General features: G+C 37.1%; 1 protein-coding gene and 1 pseudogene across 6 annotated transcripts in view; one reads left to right on the top strand and one right to left on the bottom strand.

The window, feature by feature from the left end:
• LRBA (LPS responsive beige-like anchor protein) overlaps positions 1-24097 on the bottom strand; it is a 772859-nt gene that overhangs the window by 704208 nt on the left and 44554 nt on the right. The gene's annotated exons all lie outside the window — the stretch shown is intronic.
• LOC113603044 (translation machinery-associated protein 7-like) lies at positions 776-17981 on the top strand (annotated as a pseudogene).

Here is a 24097-nt window from a genome sequence, read left to right as displayed (position 1 = left end):
CAAAGTAAATTGCAGATTTCAAGGTAAAAAATAAAACTTTCAGAGAAACACACAGGAAAAAATCTTCAGGATTTAAAACGAGGCAAAGAGTTCTTAGATGACATCAAAACCAAGGCTCATAAAAGGAAAAACTGATAAACTGAACTTTATCAAATAAAACTTTGATCTCCAAAAAATCCTGTTAAGAAGGTGAAAAGACAAGCTGCAAACTAGAAGAAAATATTTGCAAAGCACACATCTGACAAAAGAAAACACCTAAAATAAATAAAGAACTCTCCATATTCAACAGCAAAATCATCATCATCATCATCATCATCATCTAATCAGAAGATTAGAATAAAAAATTCAAGTGTCAAAAGACAAGAATAGGTGTTTTACCTAAGACTACACGAAGATAAATAAGCACATGAAAGTATGTTCAACATCATAAACTCTTACAGAAATGTAAAAGAAAACCACAGTAAGATATCATTAGATACACAATACACAACAGATACACATCTATCAGAATATCTAAAATAAAATATAATAACAAAACCAAATACCAACAAGGATGCAGAGAAACTGAATCACCTATCTGCTGTTGGTGGGAATGTAAGATGAGAGTTAGGTGGAAAACAGAGTAGCAATTTATTGAAATAGTTTTTTCATGTAACTGTTATACATACTAACAAATATATATCTGGTATTTTTCCCCAAGAACTGAAAACTTTTGTTCAGACAAAAATCTGTACACAAATATATTAACAGCAGCTTAATTTGTCTCAGCCAAAAAATGAGAAAAATTCAGATGCCCTTCAACAGGTAAACGGTTAAACTAACTGGTACATTCACACCTTGGATTACTACTCAACAATAAAAAGGAAAAAAACACATTGACACACATAAATATCTAGATGAATCTCCAAAGAATTGTACTAAAAAAAAACAAAAGGTCATATGGTATATGATTCCATTTATACAAAATTCTTAAACTCACAAAATTATATAACTCCAGAACAGATTAGTGGTTGCCAAGGGTTAAAGAAGAGTAGAGCAGAAAGGAATTAGATGTGACTGTAAAAGGGCAAAGGACAGATCCTTTTCTGATGGAAACTTCTATACATTTATTGCACTGATGTCAATATTGTATTGTAGTTTTAAGATTTTCCCACTGGGATAAAGAGAGTAAAGGATACAAGGGATCTCTCTCTATTATTTCTTATAACCGCACGTGAATCTACAATGATCTCAAAATAAAAAGTACAATTTAAAAAAATAAGTAACTGGGGCACCGGGGTGGCTCAGTCAGTTAAGCGTCCAACTCTTGATTTCGGCTCAGGTCATGATCTCACGGTTCATGAGTTCCAGCACCACATCAGACTCTGCTGCTGGCATGAAACCCACTTGGGACTCCTCTTCCTTCCTCTCTCTGGCCCTCTCCACGTGCACATGCTCTCTCACGCTCTCAAAAAATAAACATTAAAATAATGATAAAAAGGAACTAACTAATGTGAGGTGTGACTTAGAATTGTCATAGATTAATTGTTCCACTGATAATTTCCCATTGAAAAGAAAAATATATTAACCTGGATAAAGTGCTCATTAGCAGGAAATGAAAGCCAAATTAAAGAGCAAAAAAACTCTGGTGAGCACAAATTCTGAAGTCACATAAGACACACAGTCCCAGTTTCATTAACTTTCCATGCTTCCCCACCCCAGCCAAAACAAAAAAAAAACAAAAACAAAAAAAAAGTGGGTATGTTTAATCACTTGTCCTACACCTAAAAAAGGCTTGCCATATACCAAAAAAACGATTAGGCATATATTAATATCACACAGAGTTTATTTACCCTATTGACTCAATTCAAATATTTGCATTATAAAATAATATGCAAATTTGAGCCTTCAAACAGGAAATGAAATTTTCTAAATCCATTACATAACTTTGGATTCATGTGTGCAGTGAAAGCTAATAAATCATTTAAACCTTCACACACAGAACCTTTTTAAATTTGCATTTATCTACAGTAAATACTGCCATGTTCTTTAATAGCTTTCTAGTTCAATCTAGCAAACTAGTGATTTATGGCAATGATGTATTTTAAAAATCAGAAATTTGTCACTATGTGACAACCAGTCAGAAGTCCACTGAACTTACATTACTCGGAATCAAAACATCATAGAATATGAAAGAGACAGCAAAATGTCAAGCATTCAATAATCAAATCAATTACTTCAGTATTTGAATCTGATTATATGCAAAACTGTTCATAACATTACATATACTTTAAGATCCTTTATTACTTTAACAAGCCCACGTTATCATTCTCTCAATGCTTCCAAGTTATTTTAAAAGACTAATACAGGGGCGCCTGTGTGGCGCAGTGGGTTAAGCGTCCGACTTCAGCCAGGTCACGATCTCGCGGTCCGGGAGTTCGAGCCCCGCGTCAGGCTCTGGGCAGATGGCTCAGAGCCTGGAGCCTGTTTCTGATTCTGTGTCTCCCTCTCTCTCTGCCCCTCCCCCGTTCATGCTCTGTCTCTCTCTGTCCCAAAAATAAATAGAAAACGTTAAAAGACTAATACTATGATTTCACTTACATATGGAATCTGAAAAATAAACAAACAAACAACAGAAAGAGACTCATACAGAGAACAAACTGGTGGTTATAGGGGGAGGCGGTTTGGGAAAATAGGTGAAGGGGATTAAGAAGTACAAACAACTTGCAGTTATAAAATAAATGGCAGGGATGAAAAGCACAGCATAGGGAATATAATCAATACTATTATAACAACACTGCATGGTGACAGATGGCAACTATACTTTTCTGTTGAGTATTGCATAATGTATAAAATTGCCAAATCACTATGCTATGTATCTGAAACTAACAAAACACTGTATATCAACTGTACTTCAATAACAAAAATTTTAAAGAAAACACATTGTTAAATTTCATACTTTATAACTTGAAGTCCTTTATAACCTGAGTCCTATTTTGAGGAACAGCAAAATTTACAACATGTAAAAGAAGTATCTATATTACTTTTTTTCCAAAAAACATGAACTTTTAGATCTTTATAATAATTTCACACCAATATTCTTATGTAGAAAGATTCATCAGATGTGAAAACAGGAACTGTATTAACAATAAAGGAATAAACTGGAAACCTAAACAAACATCTACTATAAGAGATACATGTTGTTTGTACCTGTATTGCACTCACTTTTCCTTTCATTCCCCCATCCACTTCATTGCATTCTCCTGGCAATGAGGTCACAGTACCTCACACCTAGGCCATAGAGAGGACACATACAAGTTTGCCATTCTCCTGGTCACAATGATAAATCCAGGAGTGAAAACGTGACCTAATTCAAGCCAATCAAAATCATTACCAAGATTTTTCTTTTTAATTGGGAGGTAGAAAGGAAGGGCTTTTGTACTTTGGGGTCAAAAGCTGGAAAGTTACTTAAATTGGCAGCTTTCAGTAGACATCTTTCCTGCCATGTATACAGAGAAATTCATCTGCACCATGAATGGAGAAAGAATATTCTGGTGGCATCAACTCCTCAGTTCCAGCACCTGGTTCCAAAGCTCCCCTGGTTTTCAAAGCTTCATTCAATGATCTATTCTGACTGATAGTGAAAAGCTAAAAGCTTTTCCTCTAAGATCAGGAGTAAGACAAGAGTGTCAACTCTGGCCACTTTAAAAAAAAATAGTATTGGAAGGACTAGCCAGAACAATTAGGCAAATACAGAAATAGAAATAGAAATAGAAGGCATCCAAAGTGGAAAGGAAAAACTAATCTGTTTTCAGATGATATGATCCTTTACAAAATTCTATACACTCCACCAAAAACTGTTAAAACTAATAAATGGATTTGTTAAAGTTGCAAGATACGAAATCAGCATTCAAAAAAAAAGTTGCATTTCTACACAGTGACAACAAGCTATCTGATAAAGACATAAAATAAACAATTTTCATTTGTAATAGCAAGAAAAAGTATAAAATACTTTAAGAACAAATTTAACCAAGATAGTAAAAGATCTATACAATGAAAAACATAAATAAAACACTGATAAAAGAAATCGAAGACGCAAATGAATGGAAAGGTATTCCAAGTTCACTGCTTGGAAGAATTAAAATTGTTAAAATGTCCATTCTACTCATTGATGTACCAGTCCCACTTGTTTATTTTTTCTTGTTTTGCCTGTGCTTTTGGTGTTAGATCCAAAATGTCATGGCTGAGACCAATGTCAAGAAGCTTTTCCTTGAAAATATATGTTTAAGGGGGCGCCTGGGTAGCTCAGTCTGTTAAGCGTCCGACTTCAGCTCAGGTCATGATCTCGTGGTTCACTAGTTCAAGCCCCATGTTAGGCTCTGTGCTGACAGCTCTGACCCTGGAGCCTGCCTCAGATTCTGTGTCTCCCTCTCCCTCTGCCCCTGCCCCATTCATACTCTGTCTCTGTCTCTGTCTCTGTCTCTCTCTCTCTCTCTCTCTCTCTCAAAAATAAATAAAACATTTTTTTTAATTTTAAAAAAAGAAAAAATATATACGTTTAAAAAGAGGAAAGGCACCTGGGTGGCTCAGTCGGTTGAGCATCCAACTCTTGATCCCCAGGGTTGTGGAATCACGCCCCATGTCAGGCTCTTCACTAAGCAAGGAGCCCACTTGAGATTCTCTCGTTCTCTCTCTCTCTCTCTCTCTCTCTCTCTCTCCCTCCCTCCCTCCCTCTGCCCCTCTCCTCCACCCACACTCTTTAAAATAAATAAATATATAAAGTTTTTTTTTAAAGAGGAAAAACATGCAAGTATGTTATATTTGTTCATAAAGACCCAAACAAAATTTGGAAAGATGTGTGAGGTGCCCATAATAGTTACTTTTCAGGTTTTCTTTAGCAGTGACTAAATTAATTTAGGGGGAGATTATTTGGCAGGAAAAAAGAGGTGGGAGAGAGATATCATATTCATTTTTGAACTATTAATCTATCATCCACATAAAATATTAAACAAAGACCCAAAAAATGGTCATTTTATTTGATAGCCCGGAAAATCCTGGAAAAAATACCATCCCTTTATTGATACATGTTGGTATCAATAAAGATAATCTTTCATACATGATCCATCTTCATTTTCTTTTTAGTCTCAGTATTATGTAAAGTGTTTTACCCCTAAAGAAAGAGAAAAGCAAAGTGGAGACTGTGGTGGACGATGGGTAGAGAAGGATAATTTAATCAATCCACTGCACTTAGAAAATAAATGCCCTAAAAGCAAAAATATTCAAATGGTATTTTTGAAGCTCATTTTCATACATGCTAAGCCTTTCCTCCTTGCTCTTACATTGATATTTGTCTTAATGTTCAAATTGGTTAAATGGTGTATCAGGATTCTTCCAGATAGTTTAACATATCACAAAACCAGGAAGGTAAACAGTGCTAGAAGGTGAAATATTTAACACAGTTAACAAGTTTTCCCAACCAAAAGCATACTAAAGGCAATGAACCTGTATTTACCAAAACATCTATTACTGTGTGTTTTCTATCAGCATAAACAAACAGAAGGTACAAAGAATGGGGTTAAAATGAGATGGCTCTAGTGAGAATTAATATTTAAATGACTCTATATCTTGCCATCAGAAATCCCAGGCTGAGGCCACAGACAAGCTCATGGCCTTGAAATCTAAACAACATAGAAACATAAGCCTTCGTCTAGCTCCTATTAGTTATTTAAGATCTACTATTACATTAAAATATCAACTACATACTGATTTTTAAGAAAAGACTAATTTAGTTTGGATGAAAAGGAGTTAAAACCAGTAATATATTATGTACATGAAAAATTTTTCTCACCAAAAAATAACTCCAATTTATTACAAAACTCGTATCAACCTTCTCAAGACATTTTAGCCATGTAATAACCCCTATACAAAATAACATTTCCAATCACTCGGCTTACCCCGCAAAATCTCAAAAAGCCACACCTCCCATTTTCTTCCCATAGAATCTTACCAGTCAAGCCAGTCCAGACTACTTATAACAAGGAGCTTTAAAATTCACTTCCTTATCCTTACTCTCCCTTCCTAAAATTCAAAGTTTAGCTCAATTCTCACCTCTACAAACAGACATTTCCAGATAAAACCAAAAACAACATACTGTTTCCCTACTCTGAACTGTTATAGCTTTGTCACATTGCAAAGCATGCAGTTTACACTTAATTGCTTTATTGCTAGTTATCTTTTTTTTATATAAACCAGTATGTACACTATTTTTTTTAATTCAGTTAGTTAACATACAGTGTAGTCTTGGCTAGAGTTAAACCCAGGGCTTCATCTCACATATGACACCCAGTGCCCATCCAGAGAAGTACCCTCCTTAATGCCCATCACCTATTTAACCCATCCCCCCAACCACTGCCCTCGAGCAACCCTTCGTTTGTTCTCTGTATTTAAGAGTCTCTTAAGGTTTGCCTCCCTCTCTGTTTTTCTTATTTTTCCTTCCCTTCCCCTATGTTCATCCGTTGAGTTTCTCAAATTCCACATATAAGTGAAATCATATGATATCTGTTTTTCTCTGACTTATGTCACTTAGCAAAATACTCTCTAGTTCCATCCACATGGTTGCAAATGGCAAGATTTCAATCTTTTTCAATGTCAAGTAGTATTCCATTGTATATAGATACATGCCACATCTTCTTTATCCATTCATCAGTCGATGGATATTTGCACAACTCTGGTTTCCATCAGACTGTAAGCTCTTAAGAAGGAAAACTATAGAAGGAACTACATGTCATACATTATTCCCAAAGATTCTAACAATCCTATGAGGTTGATACTATCATTCCCTAAATTTTCCAGACACAGGAACTAGATCAGAAAGTTTACGCAGCTTGCCCAAGAACCTAAGAAGTGACAGACTTAAACTGAAGTTTGTCTGATTCCATGCAAGATACTGTCTTTCAAAACAAAATAAAACTGTTATAAAGCTCTATGGTATTTACCACATTTTCAAAATATGCTCACTTATTTCAACTTGGTACAACCCTTAAAGTTGATGTATTTTACCTTTCTCTGGCAAGCATGCTTTCATAATCCCCTTACTCTGGTTCTATGGGGGAAACTCTCAACTGACTTGAGAGTCCTGGTAGGGATACAGTCCTGCCAATTTCACAGTATGGCATAAGAAACAGGTTAGACAATCATAATATCATATACTGTCAGATATACTCTTTCAGTGGTAGGGTTGTGATTTAAGTCAGGCCAATCAGAGTTCTGCAGGGATCTGAGCCTCTTTATGATGTTATCTCGGAACAATTGGTCTTTTTACCTCATCCAGGCTATGTTCACTTGCCCCAACTCAATACAACACAACTTTGATAAAGTCTAATAATTCCAAAGGGAGTATTTGGCACAAAGGTGACAATCTAGAAATATACCTGGTTCGTCATGTATTACTAAAATCTTTATTTAAAGAAAGTCAGGAGCACCTGGCTGGCTCAGTTAGTACAGCATACAACTCTCAATCTGCAGGTCATGAGTTCAAGCCCCACATTGGGTGTGGAGCCTACTTAAAAAAAAAAAAAAAAACAAAAAAACAAAAATTAAAGCAAGCCAAAGAACTAGTAGAATGCTTTCAGTTTAGAGTAACTATGTGACAAAATTCCATTCTCTTCCTAATCATAATATGAACTGAAATTTATTTAGCAAACAGCCATAGCAATTGAAAAATTAGGAGCTCTTATTTCCTCTACCATTTTACAAGGGTTACTAGATTGGCCCAAGGAGGTAAGTGGAAAGAATTTACACCCTACAAAAAACAAATGAACATATTAAATGCTAGCCCACAAACAGATTGGGAAGAATATATAAATGTAATTAGACGAAGATGAACAACAGATTTATATCATGCTGGCACAATGTATCTTTGTACCATTATAATTACTGGGAAACTAATTAGAAAATATTTACAGATTCTCTTACAAGTACCTTATACAACATCAATACTATAAAAATGAAACAAATCAGGGGGCGCCTGGGTGGCTCAGTCAGTTAAGTATCTGACGTCAGCTCAGGTCATGAACTCTCAGTTCATGGGTTCAAGCCCCACATAGGGCTCTGTGCTGACAGCTCAGAGCCTGGAGCCTGCTTCAGATTCTGTGTCTCCCTCTCCCTCTGGCCCTCCCCTACTGGAACTCTATCTCTCTCTCAAAAATAAAGATTTTTTAAAAATTAAGGGGAAAAAATGACACAAATCAGAACCATCTCAGGTGCATTTAAAGTAGTATGTGTATTTAAAAAATAAAAAATAAAACAAGTTAAAAAAAAACTTATCACTACCTGAAAAAAACAAAAACTAAATCCAAATACTGAGAGTATGATCCTGATATTCCAAACCTGGAAAGAAATATCCTCAAGTGTTAATAAACATGATCTCTGGGCTGGTGAAAAAAATAAATAAAAATAAAGTAGTATGTTTAAAACCAGGCTGTGCAATAGCTTTAAAAATGTAGGCTACTAAAGACTGGATTATAAAACTTTCTTTTAAAATTTCAGGTTTTGTACATATATCCTAGAAACTTAGCAAATGCTTTAAACAAACAAAAATAATATTTAAGTCAGTATTCAAATAGCTTCAGCAAATAATAGGGTAACAGCTAAAAAAAATGGCTCTCCATGACAAATATAAACACTACAGAAAAGTTATGCAGAAGCAAACTCTGGAACTGGGGAAAAAATAAAACGGTACATCAGCATTTAACAAAGTGAACCAGATGTTTAGATAGATTTGGCAACTCTGAAAGTAATATAAATTAACGTTTTCTTATACTTGGTAACAAATTTTCTATTCAAAAAAAAAAAGCCAGAAGAAACGCTAAAAATATACATTTCCTCTCACATTTCATTTTTATAAATGAAAATGTTTCCCATTCAAAGAAAAACAAGTACTTTAAGAATAAAACAATTTTTGCTAGCGTTCATTTTCTAAAAGCAATCAGCTGAAATATACTAATTTGACTACCTGATACCAAACAATGCAGTTATTTCCTACCTGAAATTTCATCCAATAGCAATACTCCCTCACTGTAGCACTTCAGTGTCACGTTCTCTTTTGGTTCAGATTACATGGCCTCACTTTCAGTAAATTAATAGTTTGATCAAGTATCTTCTTATAGTGTTAAGACTGGCAAACTTAGGAGGATAAAAACTGTAATTTTAAAAAAAGTATAATTCGTCTTGTTATCAAGTCTAATCTTTTTGTTCTATATTAATACTTCAAAAGAAGCAAAATATTTAAAATTAATAATTTTTATAATTTAAAAACCTCTAATAATTCTATTCTCATAACTATATGATGAAACATAAGATAAAAAGATGTCTGAATGAAAATTTGTGTCAATCTTTTGCCAAGTAAACTATTACTCAATTCTCCTTAAAGAAAACAATTCATCATTCTGAAAAGTGGAAAACAAGTGTAAAGAACTAAGCATTTAGGGGTGCTTGGGTGGCTCAGTCAGTTGAGCGTCCAACTCTTGATTTGAGCTCAGGTCATGATCCCAGGGTCGTGGGATGGAGCCCTGAGACAGGAGACAGCCCTGAGACAGGGATCAAACATTTATCCTCTTTTCCTGGAGGTAATAACCAAATTGTTGATTTTATATAGTTCTTCATTATAGAAAATTCTAGCTAATGAATGCAGGAAACAATTTTTTGCATTTTTATTTTTTATTTTGAGACAAAGAGAGACTTATTTTTCAAGTTTATTTATTTATTTTGAGAAAGAGAAAGAAAGAGCAAGCAGGGGAGGGGTAGAGAGAGAGGGGCAGAAAGAGAATCCCAACCAGGCTCTGCACCAGCAGCACTAAACCCAACGTGGGGCTCAAACTCACGAACTGTGAGATTATGACCTAAGCCAAAACCGAAAGTCAGATGTTCAACCAACTGACTCACCCAGGCACCCCCAGAAAATTACTGATTTAAAACATCATCAGGGCACCTGAGTGGCTCAATAGGTTGAGCATCTGACTCTTGGTTTTGACTCAGATCATGATCTCACTGTTCACAGATCAAGCCCCACATCAGGCTCTGCAGTGACAGCACAGAGCTGGCTTGGGATTCTGTCTCCCCTCTCTCTCTGCCCTTCCCCCAATTGTGCTGTCTCAATCTCTCAAAAAAAAATTAATTAAAAAAAAAAATTAAAAAACTAGTCTTTAAGTTTTAAAGGTACACACTGAAGTATTTAGAAATTAAAAGGGAGAGGGGCACCTGGGTGGCTCAGTCAGTTGAGCAGTCAATTTCAGCTCAGGTTACGATCGCAGGGTTGTGGGATCCAGCCCTGCATTGGGCTCTGCACTGAGCGTGGAACCTGCTTAAGATATTCTCTCTTGGGGCGCCTGGGTGGCTCAGTTGGTTAAGCGGCCGACTTCAGCTCAGGTCATGACCTTGTGATCCGTGAGTTCGAGCCCCGCGTCAGGCTCTGGGCTGACTGCTCAGAGCCTGGAGCCTGTTTCAGATTCTGTGTCTCCCTCTCTCTCTGACCCTCCCCCATTCATGCTCTGTCTCTGTCTCAAAAATAAATAAATGTTTAAAAAAAAAAAAAGATATTCTCTCTTGCTCTCTCTCCCTCTGACCTTCTCCCTCACTCTCTAAAAAAAATTTTTAAATAAATTTTAAAAATGTGTATTTCAACTATTGAAAGGGCGGGGAGGAGATGCGGGTGACTGGCTGGCTCAGTCAGTAAAGCAAGGGACTCTTGAACTCAGGGTTATGAGTTCAAGCCCCACACTGGGTGCAGAGATCACTTAAAAATAAAATCTGGGGTGCCGGGGTGGCTCAGTTAAGTGTCTGACTCTTGGTTTCAGCTCAGGTCATGATCACACAGTTTCTGAGTTTGAGCTCTGCAGTGGGCTCTGCACCATTAGTGCCGAGAATGCTTGGGATTCTCTCTCTCCCTCTCTCTCTGCCCCTCCCCTGCTCACACACACACTCTCTCTCTCAAAATAAATAAGTAAACTTAAAAAAAAATGTTTAAACAAATAAATAAAACCTTAAAAAATAAAATAAAAAGGAGAGGAGGGAAAACTCTTGCATTACTGAATTAGATATGGTTACACACATTGTTAATTAAGATGTTTAAATACAAGAGCAGATACTGAAATCAACTAAAGCCCTTGTATTTATCATTTTTAAGTTACTATAAAAAGGATTATTGTTTAGGGGCGCGTGGGTGGCTCGGTTGGTTATGCGTCCGACTTCAGCCCAGGTCATGATCTCACAGGGAGTTCAAGCCCTCTGTTGGGTTCTGTGCTGACAGCCCAGAGCCTGGAGTCTGCTTGGAATTCTGTATCTACCGCTCTCTCTGCCCCTCCCCTGCTCGCACTCTGTGTGTGTGTCTCTCTCTCAAAAATAAACATTTTAAAAAATGTTTAAGGGGTATTGTTTAAAATATTAACATTATGAACTTTTGCTTACATGTTATCACATACAATCCTCTAAAACTGAAATTAAATGTTCATTATCCAAAATGACAGTACTAACTACATTTATCCTGCCAACATAGAAATTTGACAGCTTCGATCAATCCTCAATAACTCTAAATTAAAAATTTACCAGATAGGCTTTTAAGCATCAGCAAAGAAGAAAAGGTTAGAAAAACAGAATACAAAAATGGATCACTCCAAATTAATCTACCAACAAACAATAATCAAGCAGCAACTATGCACTTCATCATATATAAGATGCACTCATTGGTTAGAGATATTATTCATGTTTTGTGGACAAAATTAACAATAAGATCTATGCAAAGTACTACCAAAAAAAAACCCTCATAAGAACCAAAAGTATACACACTATTCCTCATAGTAAGGCAGTAGCATAAATTGTTAGTGTCTTCAGTACCAACCTGAAAAAGCTGATGACAATTTTGTATTCTCTGCATCTACTTGAATGTAATGGATGATCAAAAGAAGATAAATTTAAGGGGCGCCAGGGCAGCTCAGTCGATTAAGCGTCCGACTCTTGATTTCTGCTCAAGTCATGATCTCACAGCTCTGCTTAGGATCCTCTCTCTCCCTCTCTCTCTGCCCCTCCACTGCTCACTCTTTCTCTCTCCCTCTCTCTGTCTCTCTCAAAATAAATAAACTTAAAAAAAAAGAAATTTGAATAAATGTATGCATGCAATGGTACAATAAACCTGTTATTCCAACATGAGCATATGTATTAATAGAAGCATAGCTAGAAAAGCCTCTGAAGCCTTAATGAAACATTCATACCACTTGATCCAGCAACTGAACTTATTTTTTTTTAAGTTTATTTATGTATTTTGAGAGGGGTAGAGGAAAGAGAGTGTGCAGATCTCCAAACCGTGAGATCATGACCTAAATTGAAACTAAGAGTCGGACGCTTAACCAACTGAACCACCCAGGCACCCCCAGCAACTGAACTTCTAAAATTCTAACCTAATAAGCCAAAATATTTAAAGCACTTTATGTAGCACCACTGCCCTACCTACTCCTATATTTTCTTTCATCTTCTCATAATTCTAGGCCAGATATATGTATTATGTATCATGACAAAGACACCCATCTCCCACAGGACACTCATCATCAAGGTCAGAAACAACAAGCAAGTCCTGACACAGGTTTTAGTCTGTCCTTGTGGATGCCAACTTGTACTTGTGGGCTCCAGCTTATTCTTGCTTTCCTGTACTTTACATCCATCTTCTCTTCTGACCATTTGCCTCATGAACCTCAAACTCCAGAATTACACACAAAGACAGCCTTACAGATACTGGTAAACCAGCTCCTAGAATTATGTACCATAAAATCTCTTCAACAAATCCTGAAGGTATCTGTAAGTGAAGCTTTTGTTTAGTGGAAAGTGAACCTCAAGAAAATTAACGAGAAAAACCCACAAAGTTATTTTTAAAAGGCATATGTATTGAAACACTGCCAGGTTGGATTAAGAAAACTAGAGACAGGACAGATGAAGAAAGGCCTTGGATCCCCAGATTTCTACTGGCAGGAAGTAAGCTGAGACTTCTGGTCAGCTGTAAAGATACGCCATCTTTCTAGAAAAGGGAACATGATGCAGATGGCAGAAGAAAGAACTTAGAGGACAAACCAAGAGCCATGGAAAATTATTCCCAGTGAGAAACCAAACCAAGGAACTTTCAACATTTTCCCAGCAGGATTTCAGACCTACTATAGACAAGTGAGTTCCTTGTGTGTTCCGCCCTTTTTAAAGAAGAACATGTCTAGCAGTTATTCTGCTAGGGACCAATGCTACCACACCATTATATGTTGGAGTAGGGGGCAGATAAGTTGTCTCTAGTCTTACACATTTAAAGAGCTAGAAGGGCACCTGGCCAGCTCAGTAGGAAGAGCATGTGACTCTTGATCTCGAAGTCATGAGTTTGAACCCCACAAGGGATACAGAGATTATTTTTAAAAATAAACTTTAACTTAAAAAAAATAAAACATAAAGAGCTAGAGGAACAGTCCATAAAGAGCTTACTAAAGGAAGCTTACCTAAGGAGTCTTACCCTTACTTGGACTCGAACTTAGATGATGAGATTCTGGACTTTTTGAGATTCTATACTAGTATGAGATATCAATATCATGTATTATTTTAAGCCTCCAGATTTTGCATTGTTATGCAGCAAAAATTTGTTCAATGTACTGTTTCATTAAAAAATAACTGGATAAGATATCTTCCACTCCCACTCCCACAGTAACATACTGTATTTAACCCCTCACCATAAACAACTGAAAAACTAAACAAAATAGACAAAGCAACTATTTTCAAACACTGGACAATAGAAAAAACTGGAGTGAGATCCCTGTGAGAAGGGAAATAAATGTGTAAAGACTGCCTTCAACTTTGTGCCTAGAGGTACTTTTTAAACTACTTAGAGAGAAGCAGAACCGCAGCAGAGCACAGCCATCTCAAAGAATTAAAAGATGGCAGTCTCGCTGAACTGAAAAAACAAGACTCATGAGCTGAGTAAACACAGATGAGATTTCAGGGAGACCGAGGTGGCTGGATTTCAAGGAGCAGAGTACCAAGGGAAGTTACCAGAGAAATTGTTCCATGAAGCTAAATAGTGGTCCCCTGGAGTATTTGGATGAGCACCAAACTTCACAGGCATATGGTAAGACTCAGGATAGCACCAAAGGAACAACTACTGAGAAGCTATCAGTTGAAAAATTCTCACAGATCACATAGAGCTGAGAGAAGTTTGAATTGTGTCCCACATAGAAAGATCTTCAACATCTAAGGCTTTGAGCACATGCTCCTCCAAAAGGATCGCAAGCCATAGCAGTAGGGCTAAACTAATCCTACAATAAAGGCTACTCTTTATCATAGAAATGTTTAAGAACAAGCCCAGACTCTGCCTTGAGGGAGATGCATAGCAGAGCAATAGAAGGGACTAAATGCAGATAAAATTCCTGTCTTACAAGTCAGACAAACCGGCAATAGATTGCAAAGGGATAGAAGAGTCATGGGGAGGAAAAGTTCTCCATGATCCCACATAAGTTGCAGGCTCATTCCTGAGCCAGGCACATGACAGATCCAAACGGACAAAGAAAAAGCTTTGAGAATTTAACCAAACCAGTCTAAAACAAACGGCTGAGTGGCACATGCACAGGACAGGCCGAAAGAAGCAAGGCAAAGGTCTTGAAAACTGAAATGATACTAAAACCACCCATACCAAATCAGGATTAAGAAGGTAAAGTAGAAAGATTCTGAACTTGTCTCCTCCTAAAGACACACTAAGGCTCCAACTACATTTAGAGCAACTCTGAGAATGACCTGAAGATTAGCAGAACAATTCTTCCACAGCTTAAGATGTAAAGAAAAAGCCACATCAAGAAGGGCAGAGTGGGCAGAGATGCAATCTGACTGGGACTCACAATGTTGGCACAGGACCCCCCCAAGTGGAAGGGATATCAAAGGCACAAAAGTACACTCTGAGGAAGGGTTCAAACCCTACAGAGAGCACCTGCCCCCCACACACTTAGGTCAAGGAGATGAGTAGGGACTCATCTGGCTTTGTAATGTCTGACTTTGAAAATCAGCAGAGCTTAACTCTAGGAGCTTTAAAGTCATGGGGACTTAATTTCAGAAGAACAGGAAGGCTACCAAAAAAGCAGGATTCTTGCTTTTAAAGAGCCCACCACAGACTCACTTGCTCCAAGAGCCATCACAGAGGCAGCAGTTTGAGAGGTGCCTGAGCTGTAATTTTAAAAGTTGTGTTGACTAGAGTCACCTGGGTGGCTCAGTCAGTTAAGCACCCAACTCTTACTTTCTGCTCAGGTCATGATGTCACAGTTCATGGATTCAAGCACCATGTCAGGCTCTGCAATGACAGCACAGAGCCTGCTTGGGATTCTTTCTCCCTCTCTGCTCCTCCCTTGCTCTCTCTCCTAAAGGAAAACAAAAGCATTTAGTAAACTCTTGGATATTGGTCTTAGCAATATTTTTTGGATCTGTCTCCTCAGGCAAGGGTAACAAAACCAAAAATAAATAAAAAACACTACATCAAGCTAATGTTTTTGCACAGCAAGAGAAACCATCAACACAACAAAAAGGCAACCTAAGGAACAGGAGAAAATACTTCCAAATGATAAAACCGATAAAGGATTAGTATCCAAAATATATTTAAAGAACTCATACAACTCATTACCAAAAAAACATTCTAGGGGCGCCTAGCTGGCTCAGTCGGTTAAGCATCTGACTTTGGCTTGGGTCATGATCTCGCGTTTTGTGAGTTTGATCCCCGTGTCAGGCTCTGTGCTAACACTCAGAGCCTGGAGCCTGCTTCAGATTCTGTGTCTCCCTCCCTTTCTGCCCCTCCCCTGCTCCAGCTCTGTCTCTCTCTCTCCCCCTCAGAAATAAAAAATAAACATTAAAAAAAATTTTTTTAATAAAAATAAAAAGAAAACATTCTGATTTAAAAATGGGCAGGGGACTGTGTCTCCCTCTCTCTCTGCCCCTCCCCCGTTCATGCTCTGTCTCTCTCTGTCCCAAAAATAAATAAAAAACGTTGAAAAAAAAAAAAATTTAAAAATGGGCAGGGGCGCCTTGATGGCTCAGTCGGTTAAGCATTCAACTTGGGCTCAGGTCATGATCTTGCAGTTCGTGGGTTGGAGCCTCGCTTAGGGCTCTGTGCTGACAGCTCAGAGCCTGAAGCCTGCTTAGGACTCTGTGTCTCCTTACCTCTCTGCCCTTCCCCTACTTGTGCTCTGTCTCTATCTCAAAACAAATACTAAAAAAAAATAAATAAAATGGGCAGAGAACCTAAAGAGACTTTTTCCAAAGAAGGCATACAGAAAGCCAACAGACACATGAAAAGACGCTCAACATTACTAATCATCAGGGAAATGAAAATCAAAATCGCAACAGGATATCAGCTCATACCAGTCAGAAAGTCTGGTATCAAAAAGACAAGAAATAGGGCTACCTGGGGGCTACTGGGTGGCTCAGTCAGTTGAGTATCCAACTCTTGATTTTGACTCAGGTCACAATCTCACTGGTTGTGAGTTCGAGCCCCATGTTGGGCTCTGAACTGACAGCACAGTGCCTGCTTGGGATTCTCCCTCTCTCTCTCTCTCTCTCTCTCTCTCTCTCTCTCTCTCTCAAAATAAAGAAATAAACTTTAAAAGATAAATAAAATAAAATACAGAGCCTGGGTGGCTTAGTTGTTTGTGCAGCCAACATCAGCTCAGGTCATGATTTCACAGCTCCTGAGTTTGAGCGCCACATTGGGCTCTCCACTCTCAGTACAGAGCCCACTTTGAATCCTCTGTTTTCCTCTCTCTCTGCTCCTCCCCTGCTCACTCACTCTCTCTCTCAAAAAATTAAATTAAATTAAAATAAAATAAAAAAGAAATAGGGGCACCTGGGTGGCTCAGTCAGTTAAGCATCAAACACTTGACTTCAGCTCAGGTCATGATCTTGTGGTTTGCAAGATCAAGCCTCGAGCCCCACGTCAGGCTCCATGCTAACAGGGCAGAGCCTGCTTTGGATTCTCCCTCTCCTTCTCTCTCTGCCCCTCCCTCCCTTAAAAATAAATAAACTTTTTTAAAAAAGGCAAAAAATAATAACTGTTGATGAGGATGTGGAGAAAAAGGAACCATCGTGTGTACTATTGTTGAGAATGTAAATTGGTGCAGCCACTATGGAAAATAGCATGATGATTCCTCAAAAAATTAAAAACAGGCTTCCTATTTTTGTTTTATTTATTTATTTTTTTTAAGGTTTTATTTATTTGGGGGGGGGGGCGGGCAGAGAGAGAAAGGGAGAGAGAATCCCAAGCATGCTCCACATTGTCAGTGAGAAGCCCAATGCAGGGCTCAAACTCACAAACCATGAGATCATGACCTGAACCAAAACCAAGAGTTGGACGCTCAACCAAGTGAGCCACCCAGACACTCCTTTTTTTTTTTTAAGTTTTTTATTTATTTACTTTGAGAGAGAGACAGAGGGAGTGAGCAGGGGAAGGGCAGAGAGAGAGAGGAAGAGAGAGAGAATCCCAAGCAGGCTCTACACTGTCAGTATGAAGCCCAATATGGCGCTCAAATCCATGAACCCTGAGATCATGACCTGAACCAAAACCAAAAGACGGACGCCTAACCGACTGAGCCACCCAGCCGCCCCGAAATAGGCTTCCTGTTTGGGGGAGGGTGTGGGAAAAGGACAGCAGGAGCCACATACAGCCATGAAGTGGTAAGAAGCCCCTCAAGCAGCCAAAGAAGCAGGCTAAGGAGATAGAAGAGGAAGATAAAGCATTCAAGCAGAAACAGAAAGAGGAGCAGAAGAAACTTGAGTAGCTAAAAGCACAGGTTGTAGGGAAAGGACGCCTGGCCACAGGTGGAATTAAGAAATCTGGCAAAAAGTAAGTTGTTCCTTGGCCTCAGGCAATGGTGATCTTTAATTCCATTCCTGTTTAAACATCTGGATTCCCTGTCATAGCATCTGTTGCCACCTATAGCTAGAATGAAGTGTTGTCTTAGTTGTACATTTAAGAATAAACTTTTGTAGGGGCGCCTGGGTGGCGCAGTCGGTTAAGCGTCCGACTTCAGCCAGGTCACTATCTCGCGGTCCGGGAGTTCGAGCCCCGCGTCAGGCTCTGGGCTGATGGCTCAGAACCTGGAGCCTGTTTCCAATTCTGTGTCTCCCTCTCTCTCTGCCCCTCCCCCGTTCATGCTCTGTCTCTCTCTGTCCCAAAAATAAATAAACGTTGAAAAAAAAAATTTAAAAAAAAAAAGAATAAACTTTTGTAAAAATTAAATAAATGAATAAACCAAGCAATCAAAACAAAAATTAAAAATAGACAACAGCCAAAATACGGAAGCCACGTTTCCATCCATAGATGAATGGATAAAGAAGATGTGGTTAATACATGCAACAGCGTATTATTCAGCCATAAAAAAAGAACGAAATCTTGCCAATTGCAACAATGTGCATGCATCTAAGGAGTATACTACTAAGTGAAACAAGTCAATCAGAGAAAGATAAATACGGTATGATTTCACATATATGTGAAATCTGAGAAACAAGACAAAGAAAACAAACAAACCAAAAAAAACTCTTAAATATAGAGAAAAAACTGGTAGTTACCAGAGGGAAGGTAGGTGGGGTGACAGGTGAAATAGATGGAGATTAAGACTATATTTATCATGATGAGCACCAAGTAATGTATAGAACTGTCAAATCACTATATAGTACACCTGAAACTAATGTAACATGTACATTAATTATACAAGAATTTAAAAATAAGTTAATTTTTTTAATTAAAATTAGAACTACCATATGATCCAATAATTCTACATCTGGTTATTGATCCAAAGAAAACAAAACCACTACATTGAAAAGATAAATGCACCCCTATGTTCACTACAGCATAATTATTAATAGCCAATATATGGAAGCAATCTAAGTATCCACTAATAGATGAATGGATAAAGGAAATGCAGTGCATGTGTGCACACATACATGCGCACATGCATGCATGCACACACACACACACACACACACAGCACCCTGGAATATTACTCAGCCATAAAAGAGAATGAAATCTTTTGCCATTTATAATAACGTGGATAGACCTAGAGGGTATTATGCTAAGTGAAATAACTCACACAGAAAAAGACAAATATGGTATGATTTCACTGTATGAAATCTAAAAAACAAATGAATAAATAAAACAAAACAGAAACAGAATCTAAATACAAAGAACAAACTGGAGGTTGCCAGAAGGGAAGGAATATGGACTCAGCAAAAGAAGTTAAGGGGATTAAGAGGTACAAAGTTCCAGTTATAAAATAAATAAGTCACTGGGTTTATATAAAGTACAACAGAACAAATATAGTCAATAATACTTTAACAACTTCATATGGTGACAAATGATAACCAGACTTTTCATGGTGAGTACTTCATAATGTATATAAATATCAAATCACTATACTGTATACCCAAAACTAATATAGTATTGTACGTCAGCAATACTTCAATTTAATTCAAAAAAAAAAAGGGGCGGGGGGGAAGCTAACCACCACACACAGAAAGCAATACTGAACTTGTGGTCTGACCCTAACCAAATTGATAACCTGCTAAAAAAAAAAAAAAAAAAAATCACTTTTCTCCAAAGAATGTAACAGAGATCAGGGTCTAACAAGGCAACATGATAACATTCACAAAATCTAGGACAGAAACCAAAACTACAAGAGTCAGGAAAATGTGATGAACTTCAATAAAAATGACAACATGTTACAAGTAGATTACTCAGATGCAGAAGTTATCAAAGATTTTAAAGCAGCTATTATAACTAAGCTTCAGGAGGTAAAGGTAAAGAAACATGAAATAAGTGGAAAGATAGAGATTCTCAGTACAGAAACTATGTAAGTAAAAGATATATTGAAAAATACACTAAGCCTGGACAGGCTCGTTATTAGAATAGAGATGACAGAGAACATAATCAGTAATTATGAAGGTAAATAAATATAAATTATATCCAATCTGAAGAACAGAGAAAGACTGGAAAGAAAATAATAATCTCAGGGACATATGGAAGTATCAAAAGTCTAATATACATGTCATTGGAGGCCCAGAAGAGGAGAATAGAAAGAGATTGAGGCAGAAAAATATTTGAATAAGCTTGACAAATTTGGAGCAACATGTAAATTACTTTGAATATAGCATCACTGTGTGCTCAAATTCTACATGACCTAACAGAATAGCGGCCCTCCAAGCAAAAACACTTCAATAGTGATGCAGAGTTCAAATTTCCCCCTGAAACATCAGACAATAATCTGGATTAATGACCTCTAAACCTCAGATTACACACTCCTATCAGTAAAAAATTAAGCAATCAGCTCACAGACATATTAATCCATAAATTATATATGGACTACTAAATACTAATCTAATATAAAAATATAAAATAAGAGGGGTGCCTGGGTGGCTCAGTTGGTTAAGCATCTACCTTTGGCTCGGGTCATGACCTCAAGGTTCATGGGTTCAAGCCTGGTGTCAGGCTCTGTGCTGACAGCTCAGAGCCTGGAGCCTGTTTCCGATTCTGTGTCTCCCTCTCTCTCTCTCTCTCTCTCTCTCTCTCTCTCTGCCCTTCCACCACTCACACTCCGTCTCTCTTAAAAATAAACATTAAAAAAAAACATTAAAAAAAATTTTTAAATAAGAAAAAGAAATTAAGGTAAAGAGATAAGCAATTTTTTGAATTTTTATACTGATATAAAAAATCCATCTGCACTCTCTTCTCTAAATTATTGTCTTTTTTAAAAATTGAAAGCAATGTGAATAAATACCCATTTTTTTTCAATCTTGGCTTAAACTATGATACACCAATTAGGTCTAATCTTAGTTTTAATGTCAAAACAAATTAAAATAGGAGTACACAAATATATGTAAATCCAATTGTAAGATGACAGTCATTGGCTTTGCCAAAATTCAGTTATAATTTTCCAGTTTTTCTTACAAATTTATTACAAGTGTATTGTTTTTGAAATGAAAGTTCAAAACGTATAACTCATTTGAAGAAAATAGATTACAATTTTGTTCCTGTGTTTTTCAAGGTGCAACTTTTACAACACATACTTTTCAGCAACAAAGTGAGAAAATAATGTAAATATTTCCAAACACATCCATTTTCACACATAAATTTCATTCAAAAAGAAGTTCTTGGGTGCCTGGCTGCCTCAGTAAGTAGACAAAGCAACTCTTGACCTGGAGGTGGTAAATTCAAGCCCCACTTTGGGCACAGAGCTTACTTTTAAAAAAAATTTGTTTTTTAAAGTTCTTTGTCACTCAAAGCTAAAATGCTACTTTTAAACACCAAAGGAAAGACTGTGTTAATATTTATAAAAATAACACTGAAAGTTACTCAAATGAAGAAAATTTATCTATAAAAGAAAAATGCCTATCTCATCTTTAAACTTAAGGTTTAAAAACTCTTATCATGCTATAATAACTGAACCTCTGAGTATTAAAAGATTTTTATAATCACTCCTCAACACAAAATTCTGCTAATAAGTCTACTATTTAAAATCTTTAAATTCACTTACTCAGGCACAAGTAAACACATCACAATAAACTGAAAGGAAATACATAGGTGAGGTTTGGATTATCACCCCCCGCCCTCCCAGGCTTCCTCAAGATGCCACACAAGCTATAAATCTCATCTGAACAAATGAAGGAGACCACTGTGAAGCTAAATACTTTTCTCATTTTTTATTACTTTATTACCCATTAAGAGGTGAATATAAATTCTAATACTTTTTTCATCTACATTAGTGAGTCATCTTAAGCATCCTACTTTGAAGACCACTGTTTTTTATTAGAAAAAAAAATTTTATTAAAAAATGATTGTTTCTATGTTTGAAGTTACAATCCAAGTTTTACCAAGTTTCCAAGGGGAAATTACACAGATGGCTTGGATACCTTTCTCAAAATTAAGGATAAATATATGAAATTATCTAAAAGTAGGATGAAACTTTTTCTGGAAAATTAATAGTGCTTCCCCTCTTACTGACAGTATTTCACTTAATGTTAACAACACTGAAAGGTAAATCTAATATTTACTTCTTGGAGGGGCGGCGCCTGGGTGGCTTAGCTGGTTAAGCATCTGACTATTTCAGCTCAGGTCATGATCTCATGGTTTGTGAGTTCAAGCTCCACACTGGGCTCCACACTGACATCACAGAGCCTACTTAGGATTCTCTCTCTTCCTCTCTCTCTGACTCTCTCCCCCCTCTCAAAAATAAATAAATTTAAAAAGAATTTACTTTTTTTTTTAGTCAACTGCATTTGCTTTATTTCTAATAGCAGAATAACACTGAGTTTTAGAAATCTGTCGTCCATTCCCAAGCTTCAAAGTCAGCATTTACACCAAACATTTTTCTTCTTTCAAAAAACAACCATGCATTTAAGACAAAGAGACCAAGGGAGAAAGGAAGAAAATATTAACATGGATATGACTTAGTAACATCCATTCATAACTATCTTTTTTATTTCAGAAATAGAAAAAAGTACCCTTCCTAACTGTATTTGCCCTTTTTATTTTCAGCATTTCCCCCACATTCTAATAAGAAATGCAGAATTCCATGGCTCCCTAAAAAGATAACAAAATATAACTTTTTTTTGATGGCACAGTCATTCATTAGTTGTATCATTACTATTCTTTAGAAAATCAAACACAAATTTTTTTATTGTCTTCCATATTGTTAACATTCTCAGTTGTAACTTCCACTACCATTAAATGAGCCAAAACCACCCTTAAGATCTTTCTAGTATATTATTTCAAATGTACTAAGAAAGCTAGACAATCAATTTTAAAAATTAAGTGTTAAATATGAGTCAATAATAGAGCTGTTAAGTAGACTAATGGCTGCCAGGGGCTGAAAGGAAGGAGGAATGGGGAGTGACTGTTAGTGGACGCAAGATCTGTTTCTGGGGTGACTAAAACATTCTCATATTAGTAGTACTAGCCATAAACTTTGTCAATACAATAAGAGTCACTGAATTGTATGCTTTCAAATACTGAGTTTTAAGGTATGTGAATTTTATCTCAATAAAAACAACTGAATTTAAAATACTGAGTCAAAAAAGTCTTTTTTTTTTTTTTTTTTTTTTTTTTTGATAAAGCATTTGCACCAGCATGCACAAAAGAGAGCAAGGGAAGGACACAGGGAGAGGGAAAGAATTTTATGCAGGCTTCATGCTCAGCATGGAACCTGAAACAGGGCTTAATCTCACAACCATGAGATCCTGACCTGAGCCAAAACACGACCGTGAAATCCTGACCTAAGATGAAATCAAGAGTTGGACAGTTAACCAACTGAGCCACCCAGGCAGCCCAGCCACTTCTTGGGCAGTCTGAATACAGCCCTCTGTTAAATATTCAAACACTCTCACTTTCCAGTTTGGGGCAGGTGCAGTTATATAGTGGCAAGACCTGGAACATTCAAGAGCAGGGGTTGCTGGAGATGATGATGGCTGAACATCTCTTTCTTTTATAGTTTCAGAGCCTCTCTATAAATATCCTTCACAACTTGGTAGTCTTGAGTTGAACTTCAGCTCAAGGTTCTAAGCACAAGCATTCTGCCTACCCTTAAAAGTCACATCATCTCATTTCTGCCATACTCCGTAAGTTGAAAGCCACAAAAATCCTTCTGGTTTCAAGAGGAGGGAACATTAATTCTATTCACAATGTAGGAAGAACATGAGATGAAAGATATTGTTGCATTCATCTTTGCAAAATACTATCTGACTCAGGGATGATTTTTCAGTAATCAAGGTTGCCCAAATTCTGACCTCTAACATCAGTGGTATATCACTAACACTGCATACACTACTTTACTAATGTAGTATATAATTTAAACATATGCACTAAAACTGAAATTTAAAAAGACATTTTTTTTAACGTTTATTTATTTTTGAGACAGAGAGAGACAGAGCATGAACGGGGGAGGGTCAGAGAGAGGGAGACACAGAATCTGAAACAGGCTCCAGGCTCTGAGCTGTCAGCACAGAGCCCGACGCGGGGCTCGAACTCACGGACCGCGAAATCATGACCTGAGTCGAAGTCGGCCGCTTAACCGACCGAGCC

The sequence above is a fragment of the Acinonyx jubatus genome, chromosome B1 (assembly GCF_027475565.1).
Source record: "Acinonyx jubatus isolate Ajub_Pintada_27869175 chromosome B1, VMU_Ajub_asm_v1.0, whole genome shotgun sequence".
In the NCBI taxonomy this organism is placed as follows: Eukaryota; Metazoa; Chordata; class Mammalia; order Carnivora; family Felidae; genus Acinonyx; species Acinonyx jubatus.
Note: the sequence above shows the minus strand (reverse complement) of the source record. Positions and strands in the feature narration are given on the sequence as shown.